At 34.5% G+C, this 22,623-nt stretch overlaps 1 protein-coding gene and 1 non-coding gene across 2 annotated transcripts in view; both read left to right on the top strand.

Moving 5' to 3' along the window:
* Positions 1 to 22,623, top strand: part of ATRNL1 (attractin like 1) — a 796,918-nt gene that overhangs the window by 466,780 nt on the left and 307,515 nt on the right. The window lies entirely within an intron of this gene.
* LOC117998842 lies at positions 4,497 to 4,632 on the top strand. The gene has a single exon (XR_004676098.1). It is a non-coding gene; the product is annotated as a U4 spliceosomal RNA (small nuclear RNA).

The following is a 22,623-nucleotide window of genomic DNA, read 5'->3' on the forward strand; positions in this document are numbered from 1 at the left end:
TTCTTTCTGTGTGTTTGAATTTGATGTATAGATGTATGCTATGAGGACACAAGCTTATTCTTTTCTTTTGTAGGACTTCAGAGTCATTTCAAAGGCATGAGTTGAAATGTTTTAGTAGCATCCCGATAGCCATGGGTTTTAAGATATTTTTTCAAGTTTTTTTTATTATTATGTTAATCACCATACATTACATCATTAGTTTTTGATGTAGAGTTCCATGATTCATTGTTTGTGTATAACACCCAGTGCTCCATGCAGAACGTGCCCTCTTTAGTACCCATCACCAGGCTAACCCATCCCCCACCCCCCTCCCCTCTAGAACCCTCAGTTTGTTTTTCAGAGTCCGTCGTCTCTCATGTTCCTCTCCCCCTCCAATTTCCCCCCCTTCATTCTTCCCCTCCTGCTATCTTTTTCTTTCTTTTTTTTTTTTTTTAACTTATAATGTATTATTTGTTTCAGAGGTACAGATGGGTGATTCAACAGTCTTGCACAATTAACAGTGCTCACCATAGCACATACCCTCCCCAATGTCTGTCACCCAGCCACCCCATCCCTCCCACCCCCACCACTCCAGCAACCCTCAGTTTGTTTCCTGGGATTAAGAATTCCTCATATCAGTGAGGTCATCTGATACATATCTTTCTCTGGTTGACTTATTTCGCTCAGCATAACACCCTCCAGTTCCATCCACGTCATTGCAAACGGCAAGATTTCATTCCTTTTGATGGCTGCATAATATTCCATTGTATATATATACCACATCTTCTTTATCCATTCATCTGTTGGTGAATGTCAATGGCTCTTTCCACAGTTTGGCTATTGTGGACATTGCTGGATAGCCATGGGTTTTAATTCAAAAATAAGTGTAGGCAATAATACTAACACATGCCTACTTGCATTTGTTTCCAATTGTTTCCAAGAAGAATAGAATGAATAGTAGTTTATTAGCACTGACTCCCCATGATACCCTATTGAGTGTGTGACATGTGCATTTTAAAAGTTGTAAATACTGCAAGCATAACCTAATAACGCCTTTTTTTTTAACTCATTAGCAGTTTCAGCAACAAGTCCTTTATACCTTAGAAATAATCAAAGATAGAGATTCTAAAGTAATTTGACACTACTGAAGCCTTAGAAAGTGGGCCTTTTCAAATTTCCCATGGTAAGTATGAGGAAAGGTCTATATTTGGTATTAGCTGTGAGTAAAGAGTTTTTAATTTATAAAATAAATTTACCTTTATTATCTTTATTTTTTATTATCCTCAAATCTGTCATCATTCCTATAATAGAGAAAAGAGGGAGAAAAGCAAGTGTTATATGTAATATCCTCTAATGAAATATTAATACCACGATCTGAAAATTAAAATTAGTACCTATGAGAAAAGTCAGCTAAACTAATTTTAACCATTAAAACATTTTAAATCACTTCAGATTTTGATATATACAACACACCATGATTATTATGCACTTTTATTATCTTTGGCAGATTATCCTTACCATTTTCTATGTCACTACAATGAAATGGATTTTCCATTTCATGGTACACAGTAGCAATTCATTAGTGTCTATAATGGCACTTGAATTCAATCAACCATATTAAACACTGACCTAGTTTCAGAATGGTTCAAAGAATAGTGATACATATATTTGGATTTTGATAGTCTTAGATTCTGGTAAAAGGTAACATATTTAAGCATTGATAAAATTCATACTGGAACAATGAGTTTAATTGGCCGCCAGACAGTAAGCAAATAAGATGTCAAAAATCTGTGTAATTTAGTAATCCATTAAGCCTAATGTAGCTGCATATGCCAAAGGATTTGACAAAATTGTATTTTAGATAATCATTGTCATCCTTTACTATTTGAATAAAATTTAGAAAAAAATGCTTAATCTGAAAGATTTTAAATTATATATATATTTTTACTACACGGAAGTAAATATGCTCAAGTATTTAAAAAGTAGATGCAATTTATTAGTTCCAGAGGAATAAGCTACAGAGTAGGAATAAATATTTTCAACGCATAAACCTGGCAAATGATTCATACTCATAAAAACCAGTTTTACAAATCAATAAAAGAAGATAGATAAACCAGTAGAAAAAAGGGTAAAGATTTGAACAGACACTCCATAAAAGAAGATATCCAAATACCCAATAAGCATATGTAAAAATTTTCAGTTTCATTAGTCATTAGAAAAATGTAAAATAAAACTACAGTGAGATAACATTATATCACTATCAAATGGCTAAAATGAAAAAGAGCCAATTCTAAGTGTTGTCAAAAATGTGTAGCAATTGAAACTCATTCAATGCCATAAAGAGTGTAAGTTGATACAACTCCTTTAGATAACTGTTTGGCAATGTCTATTAAAGCAAAGCATATGCATACCTTATGACTGATACATTCTGTTCCTAGGTACCTGATAGGAATGCATATATCAGTTCACTAAATCACATGCAAGAATGTTCATAATAGCATTATTAGTAGTAGCCAGAACCTGGTATACTCAAATGCTCATCAACAGATGGAATTTTTTAAAAGTTAATAATGGTATATACCCTCAGTGTCACACATAGGAAAGAAAATGAGTGAACTTCTACAATTGCATGTAACAATATAGATGAATCTCACAAGCATAATGACTACCAAAGGGGAAGAAAAAGACCAGAAACATAAGAATAAATACTGTCTGACTCAGTTTATTTAAAGTTTAAAAACATGCAAAACTAACCAGTATGTTGTTTCAGGTTAGTACTTACCCATGTGATGGGTAGTATTTACTGGGAATAGTATAAGGACACCTTCTAGGGTGCTGCTGATAATAGGATTTCTTATTCTGGATCCTCTTTATACAGATATATCTAATTTTTGAAAGACAATTGAGCTATCAACTTATGATTTATAGACTTATGTGTGTTTTCTACTTCAATAAAATTTTAAAAATATATTTGGTGTCTGAGAACCAAACTGAGGGGTTCTAGAAGGGAGGGGGTTAGGGGCATGGGTTAGCCTGGTGATGGGTATTAAAGAGGGCACGTACTGAATGGAGCACTGGGTGTTATATGCAAACAACGAATCATGGAACACTACATCAAAAACTAATGATGTATGGTGATTAACATAATAAAATATATATATGTGTGTGTGTGTGTGTGTGTATTTGGTGTGGGCAGGTGAATAGCAGAAGGGACCCAATCATAACAAGTAGACCGGTCCTAGAAGCCTCTTTGTCATCTAGGGTCTAAGACTCTCCTCCCTCATGCTAGAGACATGGAGGCAGCCTAGAGACACCAACAGAGGGATCTCACCATGTCCTTATCCCACAGCGGTAGCCTAGGGCAGGCCTGGGAAATCCCTTCTACCTCCTCAGGTAATCCTAGCAGTTACTAGCTAACTGGGAGGCCCAGAAGCACCAAATATATAGACCAAAATAAGCCTGCTAAGACTCTGAAAAACTACTAGTAGAACCACAGCCCACAAAAGTATGCCAAGATCTGAGTACTAAAACTAAACAGAGTTAATGTCTGCTACAATAAGATATTTAATAGAATCCAGAGTCTTCTTTCATAATAGAACAAATGTCTAGCATGCAATAAAAAAAAAAAAAAACACCCTTCTTATCAAGAACCAAGCAAATCACAATGTATATGTGAAAAGATAATCAACTGATGCCAACATAGATGAATGAGATACTGGAATTTTCAAATAAGGATTTTAAAGCAGCCATCATAAAAATTTTCAACAATGAAATACAAATTCTCTTTAAAAATTAAAAGAGTAGGAAAGCTCAGCAAAAAAAAATAGAAATTATAAAAAACCAGTATACCAAAACAATTGTATTTCTGTACACTAAGAATGAATAATCTGTAACTGAAATTAAATGTAATTCCACTTACAAGAGCATAAAATAGAATAAAATGGGAACAAATTTAACAAGTAATTTTAAGACTTGTACACTGGCAACTACAAAATGTAGTTGAAAGAAATTAAAGAAGCCCTAAATAAAGAGAAAGATACCTCATGTTTATGAATTAGAAGACTTTCTATTGTTAAGATGGCAATACTCCCCAGTTGGTATGTAGATTTCATGGAATTCCTATCAAAATCATAGCTGCCTTCCTTGCAGATGTTAAAAACCTGGTCCAAAATTCATATGGAAATGCAAGAGATCCATGATTGCAAAACCACTCTTGAAAAGCACAGAGCTAGAGGACTCACACTTTCTGATTTCAAAATTTATTGTAAAGCTATAGCAATAAAGACAATGTGGTTCTGGCACAAAAGTAGAAATATAGATTAGTGGAATATAATTGAGAATCCAGAATAAACCTTAACATTTATGGCTAATTGGTTTCTGCTAAGGGTGCCAAGACAATTCAGTGTAGGAAAGAATAGTCTTTTTAATAAATGGTGCTGGGATAACTTGCTGCACACATGCAAAATTATGAGGTTGATCACTCTACCTCACACCGTGTACAAAAATTAACTCAAAATAGCTTTGCGCAGTGACAGTATCATAGCCAATGAGGTTTATCCAAGGCGCGATTATTGCTAATTCAAAATAAAGCATACACCTAAATATAAAACTAAAACTATAAAATTCTTAGAAGAAAACATAGGGGTAGATATTCATGACATTGGATTAGGTGGCTCAAAAATCACAACAACAGAAGAAAAATTCTTAAATTGGACCTCATGAAATGAAAAACTTTTATACTTCGAGAGACACCATAAAAAAAGTAAAAAGACAGCCTGCAGAATGGGAGAAAATATTTGCAAATCTGATATTCTGTATCAAGATAGGGACTTGTACTCAAAATATGGAGAATTCATTCAACTTAATATAATAAACAAAATCAATTTAAGTACAGAAAATAAGCAAATAAATTGAACTGATATTTTTTCCAAAGAAAATAAATAAATGGCTAATAAGTACATGAAAAGTTACTTAACATCATTAGTGGTTAGGAAAATGCAAATCAAAACCAGAGTGAGATACCACTTGACATCCACAAGTATACCTTTAATCTGAAAGACAGACAGTAACAAGTGTTGGTGAGGATGTGAAGCAGTTGAACTTCCATAAACTGCTGTGGGAATGTAAAATTGGGAAACCTCTTTGGAAAATAGTTTGGCTGCACCTCAAAAGTTAAACATAGAATTACCATGTGACCAAGCAATTTCACTCTTATGTATATACCCAGGAGAAATTTAAAAATAGGCCCATACAAAACTTGTTTGAAATATTCATAGCAATATTATTTGCAATAGCCAAGAAATGGAAACAACCCAAATGTCTATCGACTGATGAATGAAAAACAAAATGTGGTACATACATACAATGGAATACTACTTGGTAATTAAAAAGAATGAAGTATTAATACATGCTATAACATGGATGAACCTTGAAAGCATTATGCTAAGTGAAAGAAGTCAGACACAGAAGGCCACATAATGTATGATTCCGTTTATATGAAATGTCCAAATAGTCAAATCCATAGAGACAGAAAATAGTGGTTTTCAGAGACTAGGGACACAGGAAATGGGGAGTGACTGCTAATCAGTATGGGGCATTTTTTGGAGGTGATGAAAACATTCTGGAATTAGATAGCAATGATAATTGTAAAACTCTGTGAATAAATTAAAAACCACTAATTTTGACTCCTTAAGAGGATGAATGTTTTTTATATGTATTTATATATTAGAAAAACTGTATTTAAGAAAAAAGAAAAAATTATAAAACCTAAAAATTCAGTAACAGAAATTTTTAAAAATCCTTGCTGTATGGACTCCATAGTAGAGTGGAGATGACAGAATAGGATCATTGAACTTGAGGACAGAACAATGGAATTCACTCAGCAGACAAAATGGACTAAAATAATGAACAGAACACCAGGGACCTGTGGGATAAGAACTTTAGAGCCAACATTCCTGTCATCTGAGTCTCAGAAGTGGTGGAGAAAGAGAGTGGGGCTGAAATGGTATTTGAAGAAATAATGGCTAAGAACTTACTAATCTTGGCAAAGGACACAAACCTACAGATCCAGGAAGCTGATTGAACCCCAGCAGGATATACCCAAAATTATTCCCACCAAGAAACATCATAATTAAATTAATAAAATAAAGACAAAGAAAATTGCAATCAGAGAGAGATACTGTGCTACATATACAACACCAGTTTTTATGTCAGTGAATTTCTCTTCTGAAATCATGGAAGCCTGAAAGGAGCAGCACAATATTTTTTAAATGAGGAAGGAAAAGAGCTTTCAACTGTGAGTTCTATATTTGGAGGAACTATCTATCCTTAAGGAATGAAGGGGAAACAAAACATTCTCAGATGAAAGAAAACTGAAAGCATCTATGTCCTACAGACCTACCTTTAAGAGTTATGAAATGGAAATTCTTCAAACTGAAAGGAAATGATAAAGGCAAGAAATTTGGGGCATCAAGAAGAAGGATCAATAAGAAGAATAGAAATATAGGTATGTACCATAGACTATCCTCTTACTCATGAGATTTATAAATCTTTGATGATTGAAAAGAAACATAATGCAGTCTGATACTCAATACAATGATATGTATTTTTTAAAGATTATTTATTTATTTATTTATTTATTTATTTATTTGAGAGATAGAGCAAGAGAGACAGAGCAAGAGAGCACAAGCAGGGGGAGTGGCAGAAGGAGGGGGAGAAGCAGATTCCCTGCAGAGCAGGGAGACCCACAATGGGGCTCTATCCCAGGACCCTGAGATCATGACCTGAGCCAAAGGCAGATGCTTAACTGACTGCACCACCCAAGTATCCCTCAATACAATGATATTTTTTCTTTTCTTTTTTTATTATTATGTTCAATTAGCCAGCATATAGTGCATCATTAGTTTTTGATGTAGTGCTCAACGATTCATTAGTTGCATATAACACCCAGTGCTCATCACCAAAGTGGGGAAGGTAGAGGTCAAAATTGGAAGTGAGGTTCCACATGTCACTGTAAGTGGTAAAATGTAGATTCCAGTGGACTATTTTAAGTCACATGTGCATGTAATAATACCCAGAGCTATCACCATGAAGACTATACAAACAGATATACTCAAAACATGATAAATAAATCAAGCCAGATTCCTTAAATCTGTTCACATAACTTAAAGGAAAGTAAGAAAAGAGAAAGAGAGGAAAGAAAACCAATGAAAACAAAGAAAATAAGTACAAAAATGCAGACTTAAATGCTAACATATTAATAATTAATATAAATAAACTTTGATTAAGGAGAGAGATTAAAGGACAGAGATTGGCAGAGTGGATAAAACAACAAAACTATCTGCTACCTACAAGAAAAACAACTTCAAATTCATCTACATAGGTAGGTTGAAAGTAAAAGGATGGAAATATATATATCATGCAAATATTAAAAACAGTAGTATATTAATATCTGATAAAATAGACTTGAAAGCAAAGAAAATTACTAGAGACAAAGAAGGACATTATATAATGATAAAAGGATCAATCCACCAGGAAGACATAATAATCCTGAGTGTGTATGTACTGAACAACAGATCTTCAAATTACATGAAGCAAAACCTGATAGAACTAAAAGGAAAAATAACAAAATCAATGGTTATACTTGGGTCTTGTACATGCCCCTTACCCCAGGAACTGATAGAGCTACTAGACTAAAAATCACCAAGGGTATAGAAGGTTTGAATAACACCATCAATTTACAAGATGAAGTTAACATGTTAAGAATATTCTACCCAACAACAACAGAATACACATATTTTTCAAGTGCCCATGGGACATTAACTAAGATAGAAATTCTCCTAGGCCATAAAGATAACTTAACAAATTTAAGAGAAAGCATACAGAATGTGTATTCAGACCATAATGAAATCAAATTAGAAATCAATAACAGAAAGAAAACAAGAAAAAATTTTTTAAACATTTGAAATTACACAACAAACTTCTAAATAACCCATTAGTCTCAAAGAAAATTTCTTTTTAAATTTTAGAACTGAAGGAAACTGGAGGAAAACAGAAACACAGCATATCAAAATATTTGGGATGTAGCTAAAGCAGTGCTGAGAGGGAAATTTATAGCACTAAATGCTTATGTTAGAAAGAAGGGTCTCAAATCAATAATCTAAGTTCCTACATAAAGAAACTAGAAAAGAAAGAGTTAAAAATAAACACAAATCAGGCAGAAAGAAGCAAACAATAAAGATTAAAACAGAAATCCAGGAAGCTTGACATAGGAAAACAAGAGAGGATCAGTGAAACTTAAAGCTAGTTCTTAAAAAAATCAGTGGAATTTGTAAATCTCTAGAATTTAATTTGAAAGAGAGAATCTAGGAAAAATAGGGAGAAGACACAAATGGTATCAGATATGAAGTTATTACTACAGATTCTGCAGCTATTTAGGGAATACAATGGACAGCTTTATGCCCATAAATTTAACAACTACGATGAAATGGAACAATTCCTCAAAAATAACAAATTACTGAAACTCAACCAAGATGGAAGAGATAATCCATGGGGCGCCTGGGTGGCTCAGTCATTAAGCGTCTGCCTTTGGCCCAGGTCATGGTCCCAGGGTCCTGGAATTGAGCCCTGCGCTGGGCTCCCTGCTCAGCGGGAAGCCTGCTTCTCCCTCTCTCACTCCCTCTGCTTGTGTTCCTGCTCTCGCTGTCTCTCTCTCTGTCAAATAAATACATAAAATCTTTAAAAAAAGATGAAATAGATAATCCAAATGGTCCTATAACCATTAAAGAAATCAAATTTATAATTTTATTTTACTTTTTAATTTTTTAAAGATGTTATTTATTTTAAAGAGAGAGAGACAGCAGGAGTGTGAGGGGCAGAGGGAGAGGGAGAGAGAGAGAATCTCAAACACATTCCATGCTGAGTAGGGAGCCTGACGAGGGGCTCGATCCCAGAACCCTGGGATCATGAGCTGAAACCAAGAGTCAGATGCTTAACCAACTGCACCACCCAGGCACCCCAAATTTATAATTTTAAATCATTCTTTAAAATTAATTTCTAGGTGCAATTGGTTTCAATGCTGAATTCAAGCAAACATTTAAAGAAGAATTAACAGAACTTTTACATAAATTCTTTTCAAATACAGAAAAGAAAGGAGCACTTCCTAGCTCATTTTAGTTTGTTATTACTCTCATACCTAAAACCAGACAAAGATATTACAAAAAAAAATTACAGTCCCATACCTCTCGTGAACTTAGAAAGAAAAATCTATAATAAAATATTAGAAAACTGAATTCATCAGTATAAAAATAATTATGCACCATGACCAACTGTGATTTATTACAGATCTACAATGCTGGTTCATCATTTGGAAATCAGTGTAATCTGCCATTTGAACCTATAAAGAAAAAATATATATTCATATGATGGAAAAAAGCATTTCACAAAATCCAACACCCATTCATGATTAAAAAAACAAAAACAACTATCAGCAGTTTGGGAATAAAGGGGAATTTCCTGAGCCTAATAAAGAGCGTCTACAAAAAAACAAAAACAAAACCATGGTTAACATCATACTTAGTGGTGAAAGACTGAATGCTTTCCCTGTAAGATCAAGAACAAGGTAAGGATTTCCATTTTCAACACTTTAGGTTTGGTTATTTTCCCATAGACCTTAGAATTTAATTTGAACTACTTTCTTCACTGACTTCCCCTCTGTAGTTTCGGCATTGACATTATTTAAAGCGTACTCACATACAATGAAATATGATGAAATGTGAAAAGTGTGCTTTAGAAGGGTAGAAACAAAATGCAGTTACAGTTGATCCTTGAACAATGCGGAGATTAGGGGCACTGACCCCCTGCACAGTTGAAGATCAGTGTATATCTTTGATGCCCCAAAACTTAACTACTAATCGCCTACTGTTGACTGGAAGCCTTATCAATAACACAAATAGTCAACACGTATTTTGTGTTTTATATATTACACACTCTATTCTTACAAGTAAGCTATAGAAAAGAAAATGTTATTAAGTAAATCATAAGGAAGAGAAAACATATTGGTAGTACAGTACTGTATTTATTGAAAAAAAATCTGCAAATACATGGACCTGCATAAGTCAAACCTGTATTGTTCAAGGGTCAACTGTACTTACAACCACTGTTATTTTACATTGTTCTAGAAGATGTACCAAAGTTACTATATAAGAAACATATGTATTAAAATGCAATAGAATCTACTGAAAAGTTAGCAGAAACAATAAGATAATTCATTATTGTGAATAATTACAAAATGAATATAAAAGCTTTTTTTTTGCCCATGTAAAATTGCCGCCTGTTTTTGAAATCTGATTTTAACTTGATCATATAATCATTTGATGAACTGTGTATTATCTTCTGAGTTGGAATTTAAGAGGCTAGAATTTACTTATTTTGGAAACTTGTCAACTGAATTGAGAGCCCAGAAATAACCCATGTTACATAGGGTCAACTAAGCTTTGACAAGGACACCAAACACTCAATGTGGAAAGAATGGCCTCTCTAATAAATGATGTTGGAAAAATTGATATCCACATGAAAAAGAATGAAATTTGACCCCTATCTTACAACACTCACAAAAATTTGCTCAAAATGGATTTAAGACTTGAATATATAAAACTCCCACGAGCAGGGGTGCCTGGGTGGCTCAGTCATTGGGCGTCTGCCTTTGGCTCATGTCATGATCCCAGGGTCCTCGGATTGAGCCCCGCATTAGGATCCCTGCTCCGTGGGAAGCCTGCTTCTCCCTCTCCCACTCCCCCTGCTTGTGTTCCCTCTCTCACTGTGTCTCTCTCTGTCAAATAAATAAATAAAATCGTAAAACAAAAAAAAGACAACTCCTACAAGTAAACATAAGGGAAAAGCTCCTTGACATTGGTCTTGACAATGAATTTTTTGATATGGCACCTAAAACACAAGCAACAAAATGAAAAGTGAGAGTACATCAAAGTAAAATGTTTCTGCACAGCAAAGGAAACAACAAAATGAAAAGGCAATCTACAGAATAGGAAGAAATATTTTCAAACCATCTCTCTGTTATGGGGTAAATATCTAAGATATATAAGAAAATCTTATAACTCAATACCAAAAAAAAATCTGATTAAAATATGGGCAAAGGTCCTGAATAAATATATTTCAAAAGAAGACATCCAAATAGCCAACAGGTACATGAAAACGTGTCACCATCACTAATCACCAGGAAAATACAAATCCAAACCACAATAAGATACCACCTCACACCTGTTAGGATGGGTAACAGAAAGACAAGTGAAAACAAGTGTTGGCAAGGTGGTGGAGAAATGGAAATCCTTGTATTCTGTTGGTGAGAATGTAGAATGGTGCAGCCACTTTGGAAAACAGTATGGACTTTCCTCAAAAAATTAAAAATAGAACTACCATATGATTCAGCAATCCCATTTCTGGGTATATATCTGAAAGAAATGAAATCTATCTCAAAGAGATATCTGCACCCTCATGTTCATTATAGCATTTTTCACAGTAGCCAAGATACGGAGAAGCCCAATATTCACCAATGGATGAATCATTTAAGAAAACGTGGTATATACATAAAATGAAATATTCAGCTTTAAAAAAAGAAGGAAATCCTGCCATTTGCAACAACACGAATGTAACTAAAGGACATTATGCTAAGTGAAATAAGCCAATTACAGAATGACAAATATTTCGTGATTCCACTTAGATGCGGTATCTAAAATAATCAAACTCTTAGAAGCAAAGAATAGAATGATGGATGCCAGAAGCTTGGAGGAGGAAAAAAGGGTATTGTTTTTCAAAGAGTATAAAATTTCTCTTATGCAAGATAAATAATTTCTAGAGATGTGCTCTACAACATAGTATCTACATTTTTAAATGTGATATTGTACACTTTAAAATATGTTAAGAGGATTGGTCTGGATGGATCTAAAGGTAAGTATTCTTACCAACACACACACACACACACACACACAAGTAAATTACTAGAGATGCTGGATATATTTAACACCTTGGTTGTGGTGATGGTATTGTGGGTATATGCCTATGTCCAAACTCACCAAGATGTATACATTAAATGTGTGTACTTTCTTTGTGTATCAATTATAACTCAATACAACTAAAAACCTAAAAAAATGTAAAAAAGTACATTAATATAATACTAAAAGGTTTCAAAATCAGTGAGTTTTGCAAGGACAAAGGATACAAAGCCAATACATAAAAGCATGGGTATTTCTACATACTGTCAACGAACAGTGAGAAATTGAAATAAATAAGAGTGACATTTACAATATCTCCAAAAAACATGAAATATTTAAGTAAAGTTTTTTTTTTTTTAAAGATTTTATTTATTTATTTGACAGAGAGAGACACAGCGAGAGAGGGAACACAAGCAGGGGGAGCAGGAGAGGGAGAAGCAGACTCCCCACTGAGCAGGGAGCCCGATGCGGGGCTCGATCCCAGGACCCTGGGATCACGACCTGAGCCGAAGGCAGACGCTTAACGACTGAGCCACCCAGGCGCCCCTTTTTAAGTAAAGTTTAACAAAATATGTGCTGAAGACTATGAAACACTGATGAAAGAAATCAAAGAAGACCTAACTAAATGGAGAAATATACTTTTTCTCATGGCTTGGAAAAATCAATATTGTTAAGATTGCAGTAGTCCTCAAATTGATCTATAAATTTAACATAATCCTGATAAAAATTCCAGTATATTTTTAATATAAATCAATAAGCTGATTTTAAAAATTATACGAAATGCAAAGGAATTACAGTTACCTAAACAAATTTGAGAAAGAACCAAGTTGGAGGATTCACAACACTTGGTTTCAAGGCTTATTCTGAAGTGATTTTTCTTTTTTTTTTAAATTTTTTAATTTAAATTCAATTTAGTTACATATAGTGTCTTTATAGTGTATTACTAGTTTCAGGGGTAGAAGTTAGTGATTCATCAGTTGCATATAACCCCCAGTGCTTATTACATCAAGTGCCCTCCTTAATGCACGTTACCCAATTACCCCATTCCCCGCCCACTTCCCCTCTAGCAACCCTCAGTTTCCTATAGTTAAGAGTTTCTTATGGTTTGCCTCCCTCTCTGTTTTTATCTTATTTTATTTTTCCTTCCCTTCCCCTCTGTTCATCTGTCTTTCTTAAATTCCACATATGAGTGAAAGAAGTGATTGTTCTTAACAGGGGACTGTTTTGCTCCCTTGGGAACATTTGGCAATGGTCTGGGGACATTTTGGCTTTCATAACCTGGAGGCTGCTAGTGGCATTGAGTGGATAGAGGCTAGAGATGCTGGTAAATATTTACAATGCACAGTTTACCCCCAAACAAAGAATTATCCAGCCCAAAATATCAATAATGGTAAGGTTGAGAAATCCTCTAAAACTATGTGATGAGCACTGGGTGTTATACGCGTGCAACTGATAAATTATTGAACACTACATCTGAAACTAATGATGTACTATATGTTTGCCAATTGAATTTGAACAAAAAAATTTTTTAAAAAGGGAAAAAACTATAGTAATCAAGACAATGCAGCATTGGTGAGAAGGTAAATGTGTAGATTAATGGAACAAAAGCATACCAACATATATAGTCAATCAGTTTCAGCCAAAATCAAAACGTATTTCAATAGAGAATGTTTAGATCCTTTCTTTATCAAATGCTGTTGGAACAACTGGATATCAATATGCAAAAAAATAAATAAACCTCAACTCATACTTCACATTAATATGCAAAAATTAACTCAAAATAGATTATAAAATCAAATTTAAAACCTAAGATCATTAAATATCTAAAAGAAAACATGGAAAAATCATTGTGATCCTCGTTAGGCAAAGATTTTTTAGATATATCAAAATTGTGACCTATGGAAGGAAACACTGGTAAATTGGACTTACTAAATGAATCTGAAAAACAAACCATAGACTGGGAGAAAATAGTTGCAAAGCTCATATCTGACCAAGAACTTAGTTGTAAAATGTATGAAGAATTCTCAAAACTCAACAAAATAAACAATACAATTTTTAAAATATGCAAAAGATTTGAACATACTTTTCAACAAAGAAGAATCATGAATGCCCAATAAGCACTTGAAAAGATTTTCACTCTCATTAGTCTTAGCATAAATTAAAACAGCAATATGGTACTACTCCTACTACTATTACTGTAATACCAGGACTACACACACACACACTAAAAAACAAAAAGAAAACACAGTAGCAGAGAAGGATGCGTAACAACTGAACTCTCAAATACTGTTTTGTCATATAGTCACTTTGGAAAAACAGGCAGATTTTTATATAGTTGAACAGATACACACCATATATCATAACAGTCCCATTCCTTCATATTTACCCAAAAGAAATAAGAACTTACGTGCACACAGAAGTCATATATGAACATTTATAATGGCTTTATTAATAAACATGAAAACCTGGAAGTAATTCCAAGGTTTATCACTTGGTAAATGAACAAAGTGTGGTATATCCACATAATGGAATGCTACCTGGCACTGAGAAAAAACAAAATTACTGAGAGAACAACATGGATGAATCTCAAAGGCATTATGCTGAGTGAAAGAAGTGAAACTCAATAAATTCAAAACGTCCTATTTGATTCCATTTGTATGAAATTTAAAAAACACAAAATTATAGGGGGAAAAATGGATCAGTGGTTAACAAGGGCTCATCATAGGAGGAGGAATTAGCTTAAAAAGGGCCAGAAGAGAATATTTTGATATGATGGAGTTGTTTTATTTCTTGATTATAGTGGTTGTCACACAATTTTATAACAAAACTCATAAAACTATAATTTAAAAGGTGAATCTTACATTATGGAAGTTATACTTCAGAACACCTGACTTCAAAATTTTTTTAAAAAAAACTAGATGCAATGTCTTCTGTTTAATAAAAATAAATATATGCTTGCTCCTATTTTCAACTACGTAAGTATGTACATATGGATTTTCTTCATGTATTTCAACTCAAACGTGTCATAACAGTGAAAGCAGAAGCATATATGAGAATTTGATCATCCTCTATTAAGCTAGATATTAAAGAGATTTGCAAACATATAAAATAATGCCACTCTTCTCACAAAGTTTTAGTTCTTTTAAATATTTTTCTTTGTAAAAATGCATTGTTGCTGTTCTAAAAATGTGGTAAGTTTTGATAGCAATAATTTACAAAAACAAAAGCTCTTTGGGATCCACAACATCTTTTAAGAGGGAAAAGAGTCTTGACACCAAAAAGTTTGAAAAGACCAATGACTTGCAAGGAAACTGGTGTCTGAATGACCAGGAGGAGCAGAGCTGCTCTGGAAGTTATTGATTAATAACATTAGGGGGGGCGCCTGGGTGGCTCAGTTGGTTAGGCGACTGCCTTCGGCTCAGGTCATGACCCTGGAGTCCTGGGATCGAGTCCCGCATTGGGCTCCCTGCTCAGCGGGGAGCCTGCTTCTCCCTCTGACCCTCCCCCCTCTCATGTACTCGCTCGCTCTCATTCTCGCTCTCTCACATAAATAAATAAATAAATCTTTAAAAAAAATTTAAAAAATAACATTAGGATTGTTTTGTGATACAGAAATAAATTCCTTTGTTCTTTATAATCAGTCTGTTGTTGGATTCCTTTGTGACAAAAACCAACCACACCTTAACTAAATATAATAAGAATGAGTCACCCACTACATGAAACACTGCTACATTCTCACATTTAATTTCCACAATAATATTATATATAGGCATTTAATTTATTTTTTAAAAGATTATTTATTTATTTGTTTGTTTGAGAGAGAGAGCTGGGGGAGGAGCAGAGGGAGAGAGACAAGCCCACTCAGCGCTGGGCTTGGAGCCTGTCGTGAGGCTCAGTCCCACAACTCTGAGATCATGACCTGAGCCCAAACCAAGAGTCAGACACTTAATTGACTGAGCCATCCAGGCACCCGATATGCAGGCATTTTATATTCATTTCTACACATGAAGAAAGTGAGTCTCAGAGAGGAACTAACTTCCCCAAGGTCATACAGCTAATAAGTTTCTTATTCAGATCTTATTCCAAAACCTAAATATTTTGATCATATAGTATACAGACATGGAGGCAGACAGAACTGGATTCATATTCTTGTTTAATCATTTACCACTGTTAAGATTTGATAGCTATTAAATGGAAATTTGGATAGTACCTATTTCACAGTGCTGTGAGAATTTTAAAAAATGAGTAAATGTAAAATTTAGTCTGAGATATATACTAAATAAATGTTAACTGTTATTACATCTCAGTGCCTCTCTTCATCTGGTAGCAGGGGGTTTCATGGTGCTTTGAAAACTATATGTAAAGTGCTCAGAGCAACATATTTGGCATGTTATTAACAAAAAGTAAGTGTTAGCTATAATTATTATTCCTGCATTTGTTGTTTGAGGAAAACTCCTTTGTTCTAGTAGGCTTATTCTTAAAATCATTTCAAGTATCTTGTATTTCATATAAAATTTCTGGTGAAGCACTCACAGCTCTGAACTAGTAATTTACAAGACAGAATCGGATATTACCACTTCTGACATTATTTCTCAGTTGAATTTAGAGAATATATGGTCCGGGACATTATCTGAGATATCAAGACTTTGCCTCATCACTCAAGCCTAATGGACAGGCTGAATAGTTTTTTTCTTTTAAGAGACTGAAATGCACTTAGCAAGATTTTCATCACTTACTGTGTTTTTCTGTGTTGAACAATAGGAGGGTATATATCCAGCTTGTCTAGTCCATACACACTTACATGAGATTTTATAGCATAAATGAAAAACTATGTAGGATACTTCTCTATTTAAACTCATTACTTGCTCATGAGAGAAAAAAAAAAAAGACATTCTTTCAATTTAAATACACTGTCCCTCTTGAAGAAAGTCATCAAAAACATAAAACTGAAAATTTTCCTCTCTCCCTTCCTCTTCATCCAATACAGTTCCCACCTCATTCCTAATGGTTTCCACTTTTATTAGTTTCATATGTATCCTTCCAGAGATTTCCCTTTTAAATGCAGATACAAGCACCACAGAATTTGCTAAGAATTTTGGCATTTAACCAAACTGGGTTCTTGCCGTAAACATTAAGATGAAAAGATCTGCGTCATATCATGTGGATCCATAGTATGCCTGCTGGGAGACTTGACAACAGCGGACACTAGAAACATACTCTGAATGTTTATCTAGTGGTTTTATTTCTTCTTTTTGTCTCTGGCAGTGATTTAGGGTGGAATTTGCCTGGAGTTGTTATTGAACTCTTCTTAAAGCCCTACCCATTTCCTGCCACCCCAACCCAATTGTGTTTTAAGTAGAAAGCTGAAACGTGAAGATGGTGAAGATGAACACGGACATGTTTTAGTCCTTGGCATCTCAAGGCAAAATTGGTACTTGAAATCAAATCTCTGCCTTCAGATCCCATAGTCTTTTTCTATACTATGCTCCAGTCCATTCTATCCTTGTTTTTGCAGATTTTTAAAATTTGCATTATATATGCACTTAAGCCGAGGAAATATCAGAAGTTATGGGAGATTTATATAAAAAAGATGATCTTTATTGAAAAGGGCTTAAAGTTATACTGATTTTAAGAAGTAGGTGTAATTCTTGGGGTGCCTGGGTGGTTCAGTCATTAAGCGTCTGCCTTTGGCTCAGGTCGTGATCCTTGGGTCCTGGGATCGAGCCCCGCATCGGGCTACCTACTCAGCGGGAAGCCTGCTTCTCCCTCTCCCACTCCCCCAGCTTGTGTTCCCTCTCTCGCTGTGTCTCTGTCAAATAAATAAAATCTTAAAAAAAAAAAAAAAAAAGAAGTAGCTGTAATTCTTTTCTAATGTTCCTTTATTTTCTTCTCATCTTCCTTTAAAATGATACTTTGGTATTTTGTAATAATGGTTGCTGTTGCATGAAAGTTAGTGTCCATCAGGTCTGTGTTGGATCCTTTATTAGTTGGATAATGTAGTAATGCTAATTTTAGTAACCAAAGGAATTTATTTCTCTCTCATGGGCCAGTTTAATGTATCTATTCCTGCCAATAAGCTACTTTCTCCCGTGGAGTGAGTCAAGGAACCCTTTCCCTTTCATCTGTGGCCCCCTCATTCCCGAGGTATTCCAGTGCACAGAATGGTAAATAGACTGCAGGAGGCACACTTACTTCTTAAAAACCATGGCCTTGAAGTTATACACATACACATCTGATGCATCCCTTTAGGATGAAATTGTAATAAACTACCTTAAAAGAGTAATTTTATCCATTGCCGGATAACAAGTCATCTCTGGCACAGACTCTTTCCGGGTAGTTTATCACTTTAGGTATTGTCTCACTATGTGGCCTGTAATTTTGTACAAGAGCAGCATGTTGTGAAATTTTGTTTTAATTCAGTAAAGTGACAAAATAACAAGCACCACACTTGGTGTCGAATATTTGTGTATAAGTGCTCACAGTCAGTGCAGAGTATTTCTAGAATGAGGATCAGGTCTGTGTTTGCCTCTAGTCTCTACTTGTCTTTAGGTGTGTGACCTTGGGAAAATCATTTAATCTCTCGGAGCCTGTGTTTCCTCATCCATAAATTGAGGAGGTCTTACGATCTCCAAAGGTCTTTTCAATGTTAAAATTCTGTGAAATTAGAGCTATGTAAATTTTTAAAGTTTGTAGTGTCATTTTTTCCACTTGTTTATTTGTTGCTTACATTTTAATGAAATATAATTTCATCATCATTTTAAGGCAATAGTCCTCACTGAAAGAGTAAAAAATTGTTATTTATATTTATTCATGCCTAGTTAAATTTAACAGCAACATGAAATAAATGATTACCTGTTTGGATATAATTTCATAATAAGGCCTCTGAAGGTCGTTTGAAATACTGCACTAATTAATGTTTTATTTCCAGCCTTCCTTAATTATTCTAGCCAGATGGTCCTTTATTTATGTTATTGCTAGAGGTTTCCAGCTGAGGTTGTTTGATTGTTGAAGAAAAATATGTGATGGCACCATAAGATAACTGTAATTGAATTGTTAGGTATGTTAGAGCATTTGAGCCTTCTGTCCCTGTTCTATCCACATCTGGGAAATAAGTTTGTTAACAAAGCACTTTGACACCTCATCTGATGCTTGAGTGAAATTCTGAACTGTGTGGAAGGAATTCAAATGGGAAAATGACACTGCATTTTATTGTAAAAGGAGACACTTTGCAAATTTCTCTCTGTGCAAAATTCATTTCGTGAATGATTAAAAAAAAACTTTAAAATAAGTATACTTTTAAGGACATGATCTGTTTTCCAATGTCCTAATAACTTCGGGAATAAGCTGTTCTATTAAGGTCAAATTTAAAATTTGTGCAGATTAGCCACTATTTAGGAAGCAGTTAAATGGAATTTTTATGGCATAGAACTTCAAAAGTCTAAATGAATTATCAGCTGAATAGATAGTCCAATAAAAGAAACAGACTTAAAGTGGAAAATAAAAGTGATAAAGTGATAGTAAATTAGAGAATAGAACTAAAAGCTCCATTGTTATGAAGAACAACAGTAGACCTGAATTATCTGTTTCTTTTTTTTTTTTTTAAATTTTTTTTTTTAAAGATTTTATTTATTTATTTGAGAGGGAGAGACAGAGAGAGAGCACATGAGGGGGGGAGGGTCGGGAGGGTCAGAGGGAGAAGCAGACTCCCTGCGGAGCAGGGAGCCCGATGCGGGACTCGATCCAGGGACTCCAGGATCATGACCTGAGCCGAAGGCAGTCGCTTAACCAACTGAGCCACCCAGGCGCCCTATCTATGTTTCTTTAGAAAGTATCTCTTCTTCTTTCACTTGTGAGTTTTAGAATTACTAAATAAATTAACAGCATTTGAGCTGGAAGCTTCTATCAGCCAAGTTAGGTAGGAAGCCTTATTAACATGGCCGTTGGCAACTTAACACTGGACAATTTTCTTCCAAGCGAACGTGATTTCATTATTATAGTACTTAAGCTGTGCACATGCAGAATAAATCAGTTCAATGACCTCCTTCCCAATATGTTCAAAGACTTTGAAACCTTAGCATATGCAGAGCTGATGCAACTGGACATTATTGTCCAAACATTTTGTGATTTAGTCTATATGCTCTTTGTTTGTTTCTTAGAGGCTTTGTCTTGTCTTTGCTTATCATGATGTATATGTAAATAAAATTTTATTGATAAGAAGATTATTTTCTTTAAATCATGTTACTGCATGAATGTAATATGCTTAATAGATATTTATTATTAATAATTAAAGAGGTAACAAGTCTGGGAGATAATTTGATACTTAATGAAATGAGCAAAGCAAAACAAATAAGTGACTCCCAACAGAATGTACCTACATACACACACATGTATATTCATTTGAATAGAAAAATTGACCATGTGGATTTAGAAAAAATTTTTAAGGAATCAAAGAGGAAGGTATAAGAGGATTGTATTGTTGTTTTGTCTTCTTTTTATATTTTTCTATCATTTTGCTTGCTTTTGGCAATAAATATTCAACAGCATCCTTAAGTTAGCCATCTTTTTTTTTTTTTTTTGACGGGGAGAGAGAGAGAGGGAGAGAGAGAGCACAAGCAGGGGAAGTGGCAGGCAGAGGCAGAGGGAGAAGCAGGCTCTCTGCAGAGCAGGGGAAGCCTGATGCGGAACTCGATCCCAGGACCCCGGGATCATGACCTGAGCCAAAGGCAGTCGTTTAACCAACTGAGCCACCCAGGCGCCCTTAAGTTAGCCATCTTAAAAGCACTGAATGATGCCTCATAAAAGAAATAGCTTAATAGAGTGTTGTTTGTGTGTTTTTCTTTATTAACTTGTCCCCATTTCTGCCATTATTTAATTGACTTTCAATCTGAATAATTTCTCTCTGCAGTAGGCTTTTTGGACCAATTGCTGAAGTAAATCTCTGAATTTATATAGCCCTGAACATATTTTAGTTTGATCTTGTGGAACATATACTAAGAACATCCACATGGGCATCATTAAGTGTACTTAGTTCTGGGCAGAATGAGAGTCAGTTCGAGTGTTTTTTGGCTTGCCATGGAAAAACACATAATGATGCCCTTACTTCAGCTATTAGCCACCACCTAGTTTATAAACTAGGGGAAGATCAATGTTCCCAAAGTTGGCATGAATTAAAAGAAAAGTTATGTTTGAAAAGACAACTGAGGTTTTTGTGAAAGTCAAAGAGATTATGAGAAATTAGATGGGAGACCTTTATATAAGTATCTTGCTAGGAATTATTAAATGTGCTTCTATTCAGATTCATAAAATGATTAAATAGTACCTTTGACCAATTTGCTTTGATTATTTGCTTTGAAGTTGACTTTTCTAGTTCTCATCATTTACCAATGGTTGGTTCATGCTGAATTATCCCCCTTTTATATGGCAACAGTATATAAATACTGTATATGGAACTTAACATTGGCCCACGAAATGATACAGTAATACACACTAGAATAAACTCTTTAGTTATCTCCCATTGTAATTATGAAGACTACTGCAGTTTTCTTGTTTAAAGGCTCTATAAAATAAGTTATAGGGGGTGCCTGGGTGGCTCAGTGTTTAAGCATCTGCCTTCAGCTCAGGTCATGATCCCAGAGTCCTGGGATCGAGCCCCGCCTCAGGCTCCCTCGCTGAGGCAATACTAAATATCGTAGTAACTGCCTCTTCCTCTCCTTCTGCCTGCCACTGTGTACATTCTCTCTCTCTCTCTCTCTACCAAATAAATAAAATCTTAAAAAAAATAAGTTATAGGAATTTATTTTTTCTATGCACTTAGGGCCATCTTGTTAACAAATGTGGTCGTAGATTTTAATAAATTTATGCAACATAGTAGAATCCTAAATAATTGTTAGTAAAGAATTATTCTTTGCAGTTTTAGCCTTTCATATAATTTTGCACATTTTCATAGCTTTAAAGAGCATTTCTCTATCCAGAAGTACCTACCTGATCACTGTTTGTTTGTTTGTTTTACCTTTAGACTAATACAGTCTAAGGGGAGTTGGAACTTTTTCTGTTTTGTATTTTTCTCATACATTTGAGATGGTAAAATCATTCATCATTTTCAATTGCTAGAAAAGAATTCACTGAATGTGATATGAGTGAAAAACCAGATGCATAGAAAACCCCTTCACTGACCAATAATAATAGGTACTGATATACATTTTGTCTGTAGCACCTCAGTAACATATGCTTTCCTAGTGATTTGTGAAATATACCTGTCCAGTGCAAGTGAACATGGACAGAGGGCTTGCAGAAGAGAGAAAACATTTAGGAGAACCAGAATAATGGAAACATGTATATAGCCATTCCTGTTAATTGATGATAAAATGTCATGGATTTTTTTAAGGACAAAACCTTAATGAAGGAGTATACTCAGACTCAGATAGTCTCAAAGCATCTCAATAGAATCAGAGCACACTATTCTGCATACATCTTATTTTTAAGAGACGTAGGGCACCTAAAGATTACATATTTGCTTGTAATGGTTACATTGTCATATAATAACTGACTATGACATTATGTGGTATTAAGCTTAAAAACCACTAGATAAGAAATTTTTGCTAGTTGTCTAAATTTTATTTTGATAAAGATGGACCTTTTT

Source organism: Mirounga leonina, unplaced genomic scaffold, assembly GCF_011800145.1.
Source record: "Mirounga leonina isolate KUSES-001 unplaced genomic scaffold, KU_Mleo_1.0 Mir_114, whole genome shotgun sequence".
Lineage (NCBI taxonomy): Eukaryota > Metazoa > Chordata > Mammalia > Carnivora > Phocidae > Mirounga > Mirounga leonina.